General features: G+C 38.2%; 1 protein-coding gene across 3 annotated transcripts in view; it reads left to right on the forward strand.

Annotated features, from left to right (window-relative positions):
• The first annotated feature begins 7,239 nt into the window (after positions 1–7,239).
• galnt1 (UDP-N-acetyl-alpha-D-galactosamine:polypeptide N-acetylgalactosaminyltransferase 1) overlaps positions 7,240–11,272 on the forward strand; it is a 63,154-nt gene continuing 59,121 nt past the window's right edge. Inside the window, exons 1-2 of one of the 3 annotated variants that reach the window (XM_026317227.1) lie at positions 7,240–7,656; positions 8,246–8,316. The gene's annotated coding sequence lies outside the window, so the exon portion shown is untranslated. Of the gene's footprint in view, positions 8,317–11,272 lie in introns of all 3 variants that reach the window. The other 2 variants (XM_026317226.1, XM_026317229.1) reach the window with 2 other exon arrangements.

The raw sequence follows: 11,272 nt of genomic DNA on the forward strand, positions 1-11,272 counted from the left end.
TCTTTAATATTCGCTAATATTTGCTCTTTTCCAGCACATATTTTCCTTTCAGCCTTTTGACCAATGCACATCAGTTTATTTTTTACTCAAACTACTTTCATTCCTTCAATTCTTCCCTTTTTTCAGTCTTTCCTTCCATCTTCTCTTCTTTCTCCATAAGAAAAACTTCCTTCAAATATTCTTGCTTTTGTTATCTTCTGTAATTTTCAACGATATTTATTGGTTTTAACACCACTATATAGTCTTTCTACAATTTAACTCTTTTGCTGTTTCATTCTTCCCTTTTTCTTTCTTTAACTCATATTTGGTTTCTTGAGTTCTTCCTTCCTTCTCTTCAAATCTACTACAAAATTCCTGCACTTCTTTTATATTAGTTTAACACTTCTTTCTTTAGCAATTTCTACATCATATGATTCTCTTTCCACTCTTTTCAGCAGTGTTGGGTAGTTTTTTTAGCTTAACAAGTTAAGCTTCCAACTCCAGGTTTATATTTCAGCTTCCAGGATTCTTCAGCATTGTAGTTCAGCCTTCAGCTTATTCAGCAATGCATTTCAGCCATTTTCAGCATTGTTGGGCAGCTTCATTCAGCTTTCAGCATTAACATGCATCTTCTGCAGGAAATGCAATTTTCTGGTTAGTGCGAATGCTGATTCATCGTTCACAGTATTGTTTTCCTGTGTCTATTAGTAGTGTGAATGTTGATTCAGCATTCACAGTATTGTTATCCTGTGTCTTTATTGTTATTATTATTATTCCACCATTTCTAACTCCTTCCGCATACTTTGTGCTAGAAAGACCATTCAGGTATCAAAATGTTCAGCTTTTTAAGGACATTTCGGCTTGTATTCAGCTTTTTGATATCTTTTATATTTTTTAAGATATTCAGCTTTTTTCAAATTTTTTGTCCCATTGAAATGAATGGAGAGAATGTTCCTCTTCAGCTTTGTCCTCTTTCAGCTTTAGCTGTGTCAGCATACTTTCAGCTAGAACCATTTGACCTTTAAACGGGTCAGAAGGCATTAATTTATTAGTCTTGTATTCAGCTTTTTGATATCTGTTACGGTTTTTGATTAATCGCAGTTTACGTTTTATGGGGTTTTTAGGCCTTTTCTGAATTTTACATTGGTGTCTGTTGGACAGAGCTAGAGTGCATGACGTCCCTGATGATATCACACACTCTAGCTTTTGCTCTTCAACTGTTTTCAACTTTTTTGTCTGTTTTCTTCTCTTTTTGTGTTAACTTTCAGTTTTATAAACAATTTATATTTTAAAGTAGTAGAGATTTTTGTCTTTTTTCAGGTAATGCTACTCTCACTCTGATAGGACCCACGGTTTTTCCACCAGGTGGCCAAAACCACAGAGAGTGACTGCTCAATCTCTCATTCATTCCCATTATAAAAGAGGTCCAGGAGTTCTGGTGAAAAACATACATGAAAGCTATTTCTAACTCGCCACCAATCCTTCATTTTTTGGAATATCTTCACAAAAAATGGATCAGTCTCTTCGTTGAATCCTCCTGGCACTGTTAGTGAAATTATTTTGATAGGTCTCATAGTTTTTCAGCATTGTTGGGCAGCCTTACTCAGCTTTCAGCATTCACACGCATTTTCTGCAGGAAATGCATATGTCTAGTTAGTTTTGAAGTACTTTACATAAAAAATATAACTGCATTAAAATTACATTTAAAGATCGATTTTAGTAGAAAAACGAAAAGAATCATACTGATAGTGTGGACACAGTAGCAACCTACAGGTTCAGCAGCAGAACCAAACACATGCTCCTGTCAGTGGAGCACTGCTGCCCTCATGTGTTTTATGGGAGGTTCTACACTCAAAAAGCAACCAGACTATTAATTCATCTGAGATGGACTGGTGACCTATCCAGGGTTTATCCCTGACTTCCACCCAAAAGAGTGCTGGGATAGGCTCCAGCAGTTCACTGTGACCCTGGTTAAGGAATAAGATAATGGATGGATGGTTGGATGGACTATTAATTCATAGAAAAGGAGGATCATCACACAATGGATGAACATATAAGGCCAAGAAATTAATTTTTTTGCTCCTGAGTGTACACAAAAAATAAAGCTGCTAACCTTCTTGTAAATACTTTTACTTTACTTTTTAACTTACCGTCTTAAATAGTTAAGTAGGGACCCATTTTTCTTCTCAGCTCCATTTCTGCCTTTTCTTCTTCAGCCCAATTTTATCCTAAGGTTGTATTAAAATAAGGAACAAATAGCAGCATTTGGAGCCAGTTTTGATTGATGGTGTTTTTGTTGTAATGATCAAAGCAGGTCCATAATAGTATGGCCCTGAGTTTCAGCTCCAGTCGAGCTTTGAGATTTATACGTTTCAAGATACAATCATTATCTTAAAGTAATAACTTACAACTAAATACATCCATATACACAAAATATTATACTGTCAGATATAAAGTTTTCGTCTTGAAGAACCTGTATATTAATGTTTTCCTCCCTGACAACACTTCTGCCAGAAGGTTGCTCTATTTGCAGAAATAATACAGCTGTAAGAAGTACATCTATACCAAACACACAGGTTTTTATGTAAACACATATGGCAACTTATATATTGCACAGCTACATCTCATTTCATTATGTGCCTAAGTTTGCCACCTTAGTTTCAGCCTATCGGTTTTTGGCTAATTATTAGTGCTCCTGCTAAATGTGCATGAAGGTTCACACTGTTCACTCAGTATTGTCAGAAAACTGAGGAGCCACTTCAGATGACTTGTATTGTGACCCAGGAGCAAGTCAGATACTGTAAATAATTAATGTGCTCTACATTAACAGTATGAGTTAGCCACCCACTGGCTTGCAACCTGTTAGTGTAGGTGCTCTGTTTTCACACTACAAACCGCACATACAAAAATCCAAATATAGGTAGCAATTGTGTTTTCATTTCTTAAGAAATAGAATGAATTAACCTTATGCTGATCTCATTTTTGTTTCTGATGAGCTGCCATGAAACAGTGTCTTACCCTTTTTGTCTAATAATCCCTAAAATGAAACAACATATGTTTGTTTCCCCTTTGAGAGCAGTTTTACCTAACTGTAACTTCCCCCATTTTTTCTGAATCTGAAAGTGTTAGAGGACTTAGGAGAAAACCATTATTCTATCTAGGCTAAAGAAATTACAGAAATAACAATTTAAAATTGTGTAGACATTATTTTCCTCTTTTCCTGTCCCAATGATCATTTTGCAATTCTTTTCATTTATTTTGCAACACCTTGCATTGTTCCAAACCACAGATTGGAAAGTACTGCAGTACAACTGTGTGTACTGTGTGTGTAAACCTGCACAAGTACTTATAAAAGTCCTATATCTATAACAGTATCTTAAATAAACTTACCTGTCAGCATAACTCTGCAGGGTGAAGTAGTCTTCAGTAATCTGTTAGCTGACTGAAGCAGGATGCCATGCCTTAGGAGGTACATGGTTATTCCTCTGTCATTCAGTCAGTGTTTTGCACAAACACATTTGAGGGGAAAGTGCCTCTAGCATATCCATCAGTTTGTGCTGGCCCACCAGGGAGCGCCTTGTCAGCATCTACACAGCAAAGATGTTCCACATCCAAATTCAACACAGTGCCCTCTGAGCTGCTGCAGAGACCCCAGTGAACTAAAGGATGCTGAGGTGTATTTGAGTATTTGAGACAGACAGACAGACACTCTCACACACACACACACACACACACACACACACACACACACACACACACAGAGAAGCCATAGTCCTATTTTGCTGTCCTTGTCCTGTCTCATGATGATTTGAGGACCATACTCACAGGAGATTCAGAGGAAGGTCTTTCCAAATGTCTCATTCATTTTTCAGCACCTGCACAAAGCTGCTGCTAGCTACATGAATAAAGTATATCTAAAGACTCTATGCAAGCTCAGTTGCAAATAGATATGAATGTTTCATGGGTGAAGTTAAACTATGAGCTATGACTGTGAGCAACTGGACCCACACACTGAAATCCTTATGAACACATCAGCAGCTATATCAGGAAGACAGCAGGCTCGAGCAGCATGCTAGAACCAGCAACATCAAAGAAAAGATTTTTGCACCAGCTGTACTCTAACTTACAGTCTAACACACCTGGGTGCCACACAGAGCCCTTCTATCAAACAAGGAAGGCTGGTTTGTAGCAATCTTAGCTGTCTAATACGCTCTTGTAACTGTCCTTTTTTACAAAAAGCTGAAGACAAAGCATTTTCACCATGAAAGTGATTTTGTAAGCCAGTTGGTTGTGTTTTCTGCTCTAGTCACTCTGTGCAGTCTACAGCCAAATATATAAACCACAGTCTGAAGCACCACATATTGATCTGTGTCAGCGGGCTATTGACTGGTGTTGGACATGTGTCAATGTTCATAATTGAGAATGGCTATGTCTCACATGTGTGCATACATGAATGCATATGTAAATGAAATGATAAATTATGAAGTGTTTTAGTGCCTTGTTCAAGGGTGTGTCAGTAGAGTTTGGGCCTAGGAAGAGCCTCTCTTATTTCTAACCATGGTTTGTGTTTTAAACTAAAACTCAATTCCAAGACAGCTTTTCTAACCTATACACATGCTCGAAAATGTGACAATATTTATTTATTTAAAAAAAATACAAAAATGAATTTGTATATTTAGTGCAGCTCATAGTAGATTGACTGTTCTGAATGAAAAAAGCAAGGTTGTGAGAGCTTTTCACAGATGTATAATGACTAATACAAGATGGCAAATCTGTCAGGGGAGAATGCAAATTGGGTGCGTGTATCACATATTTAATCATTCACTTAGTTCCTAAATATATTCTCCATGACCTGGCCTAGAAGTGCAGCTGGATTGCTATTCACATCTCATCAAGTTGAGGCAGAGTGTTTTCAGTATATGCAGGTAGACTCTCAAGTCATAAAAATGAGACACAGCTCCTCACTGATTTCATTATATGCAACAGGAGTTTGGCAGTGATACTGACACAAACCAATTTGCATATGTAACTCTGAGAAATTGGACTGACACAATATCTTGCAAGCCTTATATTGGCCACAGTGAATTTTCTCAGAATTACACCCAGGACTGCATTGCCAATCAGAAACAGAATTTACCACCCCTCTGAATGAGCAGTCAATAAATTGGTATCAACTGAAGAAAATGAACTGACTGAGTGAGACAGCTAGCTCTGCCTGATATTGGCACTGGTCTGAGCACTCCTGAGTGCTCCTCTTATTCTGGTAATAAATTGCAATGAAAAAAGGTTATGTCTGTAGTCAAGACATTTAAACACTCCCCTGATGGAACAGGTAATAGTGAGCAATACTGTTGACATCATATTTATAGTTTCTTGTTACCCACAGTATCTCATTTGCCATAAACAGTTCCTTGTGGTAGAAAAGAGACCAACTCTCTTTTCTCTACTTGTTTCAGTCTAGTTTTTATTCTCAGAATATAGAAATATATGACAAACCATAAACTACATTGAAGGTTTGGACTGATGGTATGTTTGCAAGTAGTGCTCAATAAAACAAAGTTATGGTTCTCCAGCAGGCTGGCCTGTACCCTGTTTTGTGGCTTATGTGCATTTATTCCAATACAAATGTGTATTTCACAGATAATGAAACAAAGGGCTTCATAGAATATGCATATATTTTCCAAAAGACAGACAGCTGGTGAATTAATTTTTAAAACAATGTTCACAATATTTTCACTATCAAGGCTGAATCATCTAATGACAAGAATACTGGAACAGAAGGTAGCTTTGATTAATACAGACTGATAGGAGACTGAGGGGAGCTCCTTAATATTCTGTTTTTTGGGCCATGAAATGTTCCAAACTTTTAAAAAAACTTTAGGCAGGCTGGTGGTTTTCTAATGTGTTTTAAATTCTTTGCTTTGAATGCATGTTCCTTTCAGTTAAAACAGAGTGGCAATGCCTTCATTTGTATGAATTGTTCAAAAACAAATAGACATTTTAATGCTTATGGGAGGAGAGCAAGCTGCCAGTTTTTCACACTTTGATAAAGGGCTAGCAAGGTTTGAAAGTATGTTTTCATCTCTTTTCTTTCCTTTGTCTTTTGTGTGATATTAAATTACTGCATGAAAAAGTAGATTCCCTTAAGTTCATAGTGTTGCTATTTCTTTCTGTACAAAAAGGGTAGGCCTTTTACCCACTAGATGCAGTGTAAAGAGAAAGTAGGTGAATACAATGGAATGACCTTGTTTTCTGCATCAGTTGGTCATATGTGAGTCACATGTGGACAAACACAATGTGTTTAAACTAATAATACACAAACAGCTGTAATCTTTTGTGTTTTAATTATACGCACTCATTTAAGATTCACAATGCTGGTGGAAAAAGATACGTGATCCCTTGTATTTAATGACTCAGACCTGCCTTACAGATCGCTTATTTACCGAACTGCTTCACCTCGGCCTTATTCTTATGACATGGTGTGAATAGCTCATAGGTTATTCCACAGCATGTCTATTGGGTTAAGGTCTGGGCTCTGACTGAGCCACTCCAAAAGGAGGAATTTAATTATGTAGTAGATTTACTTTGATGTTCAGTCTCATCTTCCAGCTGCATCAACCAAGCTTTACTTGTTTCAAGTTTATAAACTTGTAAATTCACATTACTAAAGTGAGGATCTGTCCTTAATTTAAGACAAATTTGTAGATGAAGACAATTCCAAAAAAGTTTACTTACTTTTTCTTGGCACTGTTCTACTGACCAACTCATGCAAGAAGGTGGTGACATGGATTTTCATTTTTGGATACTGGTATGATTTACTGAATGCTTTATCTTATATTATTATATTAATCTGTTACATATATGATTCATCTTACTCTTTGACAACAATGGACCACATCACTCATTTTAAATTTTGAAAAGTTATCATATTTAGGCTTTAAGATAAAATCCTTTTGCATCCCCGGTAGTTTTATTGTTATATACCTAGTGACTGTACTCAGCTCATGCAATTCAGCTTAGTCTCAAACGAAACTCAACGAAGTACATTTTAATAAATCACATCATGTACAAATTAATATATTTAGTGTTTTCTCTGGCTGCTAGACTTGAATTCAGTGTTGTCTAAGACACTGGTCGTGACTAACTGACCTTGACGCACGGTGCAGCTGTAGATGAAAAGAATTTATGTAAAACAACGATGGGATCAGGTATAGTATTTCTTCCGGGTTGTGTAGGGAGGGATGAGTAGTGATGCTGTCTGTGTTTGCTCCGCACATCAGCAGCCGAACTCCTCTCTCTCAGTCACACACACCGAGGCAGAGTCTGCACGTCCACCCGCAGAAAGCGAGCTCGCACCGCATAGCGCTAGAGCCGACTGAAACGACAGGCTCATTCACGGTCTTTTCAAATGGATGCCTTCTCCGATAACACCTTTTGTCGCTCGACATTGCTGTCGTAGCCCCGTTCATCGCGAGAAACACCTCACTCCCCCGGCTTGGTTCGTCTCGACGACGCGGAGAGGACCATACACCCCGCCGTTAGCGCGCTAAGCTAGCTAGCCCGCTAACTTAGCTGCGATAACGGTACTTTGTTTCATCGTCAACGGCGTCACTTTGCTGCCGCGTAGCTAGCCTGCGGTTCCTGGAGCTACTGGATCGAGGCGAGTCGTCACTCAGGGTAAGCGGACGATATATATGAAAAACCTTGTACTGTTGTTTTTCGTACCGACATTGGGAACCGCAGTCTTGCTCACGGCCAGTGAAGCAGTAGCGTAGCAGCAGACTGGCGCTAGTATGCAGAGGGTTTCTTGTTGACAGAAGCGGCCAAGCATTGTACATAAGATGCGACTCGCCGTTAAACACACATAATTTCACTTTACTTGGCAGCTAATTAACCGACAGTTGGACTTCTGAACTCAGTCTTAGACATACTAACTGGGAAACAGCCTGTTTTGTCTGCAATGACGCTCCTAAATACTTTTTTTAGTCTTGTAATGTCAGCGTTGACTCCTGACTGTCGCCGTGCTGAATGGGCCAGGTTAACATTATATCTCACTTGCCGCATTTGACTGCAGGGACTTTTCGTAAGGCGTTATTCAAATTCAGTGTTGAGATAGTTTTCAAATTAAATACATTCACTTATCGACAAGGATTAAACCAATGCATAAATTCAAAACAGCAGTTTATGTGTAAAGTTGAATATAAAAGTGGACGGTATATGCAGCTGCCCTGGTGCACGTTTCCTCATTTATTTCTGAACATTTCAGAGCTTCGGTGTTGCATCACAACCTGGAAGTGTGAGCTGTACACACGGAATTTCTCCTGTGACCCGATAGAGGTCAGATCATTTAGCTTCATACAAACACGATGAGATAAAAAAGCAAGTGGCCAAAATTAACCTCTTTATTAACTTGTGGGACTGCAAATCTCTAGGGCTTTCCTCCTCCTCTGTTGACCAGGTTAAACACATTTCATGTAATTCAGTCCCTAAAATCTTTATATGGTTTGGTTGAAGCATGTCTGTGTGGAAGTCAAAACGTAGTGAGTGAATGAACAAAGATTGAACATGCATGTGTGTTCATGCATCCACAGTGCTGTAATTATTTTTAGCAATAAGAAAATTGATTCACTATCAACACTGCAAGCATTGGGATTTCTGGATGAAATGGATGAAGCTGTTGGCTCTGGTTAAATTAATCTGTCATGTTCCTATGTATTATTTATCCCCAGGTTGTGTGCAGCGCTGCCTGAATGTGTGCGGTAGGATAATAAGGTGCATTGCTGGAGGGAAGCTGTATGTGTGTGTGATACCTGTAGCTGATAACTTTGATCATGTTTTTTAGCAGGAATATCTATGGGGTACAGCTACAGTGCAAAAAGAGAGTACAGATTTGACCTTGTAAGTCCGTATTGTAGAATACAGTGCTTATTGCTGTGAAATGTATGCAGTTTTGGTTTTTGCATGTGTTTTTCCTGACATGGATTGTGCATGTCACATTTAGGACATTGTCTCAGAGCTGTGGATCTTAACTCAACCCAATGCTGAGGCATGACTGTCCAGCACTGAAAGGAAATGAATCATGTTCCTCATTTCAAGGCCGTCAATTCGGCATGATGTGTTTCCTGCACTCTGTGTCTGTATTAACCGTGTGTTTAAGCCACAGCAGATGTTTGTGTGTGTATGTGTGTCTCCCTCCTTTGAGATTTCTGAGGGGTGAATTGATATTTTTGCAAATCAAGAAACATTTTGGCTGATCTTTGTGACCTCGATTTTACTAGATGCAAATATTTTATTTTCCTCTAAGAAGTTGCTAACATGAACTAGGACCCATCAACATGGATAAAAATAAAAAATAGTGTGGTTTTAATTTCTATAGATGGTATGTATAAGTAACAGGTAGTGTGTTTCCCCTGTGCAATGGCATTACAGTTGTTTATAATGGACGATGACATTCTTTAAGATGTCATTAGTTTAATTTTTGCCATACTCAGAGCATATGCACAGATGCAGCCAAGGTATCTTACTGTTTCCAATTTTTTATCATCAAAAATGAGTAGAGTGTTCTTTCCCTTGATTTTACTGTTCAGTAAATAAAACTGAAAGTGAAATATATATACAGGTATAAATCTCTGATAAACACACAGTTATTGAGCACATTGGTATTTGTGTGTGTGTTTGTCATATAAGGGCATTGTGGGGCGTTTATGTCTCTGAGCTGGACTGGAACAATAGCTCTATTCTGGCCCATGTCTCCGGAGGGAGGCAGCAGTATTCGGCGTTCCCTGCACTCTGTGTGCCAGCAAGGCTTGGTTTGGGATTGGGTTTCCAGAGCCACCTGGAGCTCAGAGCACAGGAATGCCATTGTTCTTCCTTCCAGACTATGGCCAGATCAGACCCACATGAAAACACGCACATGCACATATTCAGTGACATGTACAGAGCATGTAAGGGGATCTCGTAGCCTGCCTGTCCCCCAAAAGTTAGGACACCCTTTTTTGTTACATTGTCATTGCTTCCAAAAACATGCAGTGAAACATCAGGCATGTGACTGCACTGCTGCTAAAATCTGACATTAACTGCAGGAAAATACACTCGCCTGAGTGGCTGGTTAGTATTTTTGGCTACAAAGCACTGTCAATATTTCCAACTCGGCCGATGATCTCCAACCTGCAATCTGCGATCTCCAATCTAACACAGGCATGTGAGGAGAGTGTCATGTTGTTAAAACTGCAACTAATTCTGAAATGATTGAGCAATAAATCAGTTGATTGGCAGAAAATGAATTAACAGCAGTTAATTGTTTTAGTAATTTAAGGAAAGATGTTGCTCAATATTGCTCATGAGCTTTTGGTTTTTGGGTAAACAAAAATTTTCAGTGGTTTGACGTCACCTTGAAATTTTAAAGATTAGTTTCCACTAAGGTCAGTCATTTTCCAAACCAAATAATGAATCATTTAATCAAAAAAGAACTGACAGATTAATATATTATTAAAATAAATACTTACTTGCAGACCAAAATCAACTAAACATGAAGAGCTTTGACCTTACCATTCAAATTTAATTCACAGATATGGATAATTATAGTCATGAAAGGATTAGAGCATTAATAGTGACACCTCTTCTGTGAATTTGTTATAGCTGGTGATATTTAGGTTTGATGTTTATGTCGCATATGGGTTTTTCTATCAAATCTCCCATGAACACACTGCACGAATGTCAACCGTCAGTAAGACACCTGATTACTGACTGTTCCCCAGCCAGCTAATTATTTAAAGCGGTTTTTGTTTATAATAATGTTGTCTGGTCATTCACACAAGAGACAGACTTATCTCCAAACTTTGCATTCATTAGTTTTAGCAATGTGGTAGCACAGCACAAACTGCTTCTCACAGATCCACCTATTGTATTGTGTAAGTTCCTTTCCACCAATTGTAATAAGCTTAACAATGATGGGCCACATTAACATACATAGATTTTGTTTGTTTAGGGAAGGGAACAAGCATGTAGTGTGACTGGTATAATTTAATATAAACTTTGTACCTTGAAATTTTAAAGGGTTTCGTGGTGAGGAGAGGTCCCTGGTTGGATCTGAGCCATTAACAGTGTTATGCATTTATCATTCTTTTAATTGAAAAAATTGAGCTTGGATCTGCTATCAGTTTATAATTCCTTTAGTGATTAAACCAACTTTTCTGCTTAAAATGGAAAATAGATAGGGATGATAAGGAGAGAGATAGCCATCAAAAGCATTTAAAAGTCTTTTTCATTTTTCCTCTCAGTCCTCTAGGTTTTG

This window comes from Mastacembelus armatus, chromosome 16 (assembly GCF_900324485.2).
Source record: "Mastacembelus armatus chromosome 16, fMasArm1.2, whole genome shotgun sequence".
Taxonomy (NCBI): Eukaryota; Metazoa; Chordata; class Actinopteri; order Synbranchiformes; family Mastacembelidae; genus Mastacembelus; species Mastacembelus armatus.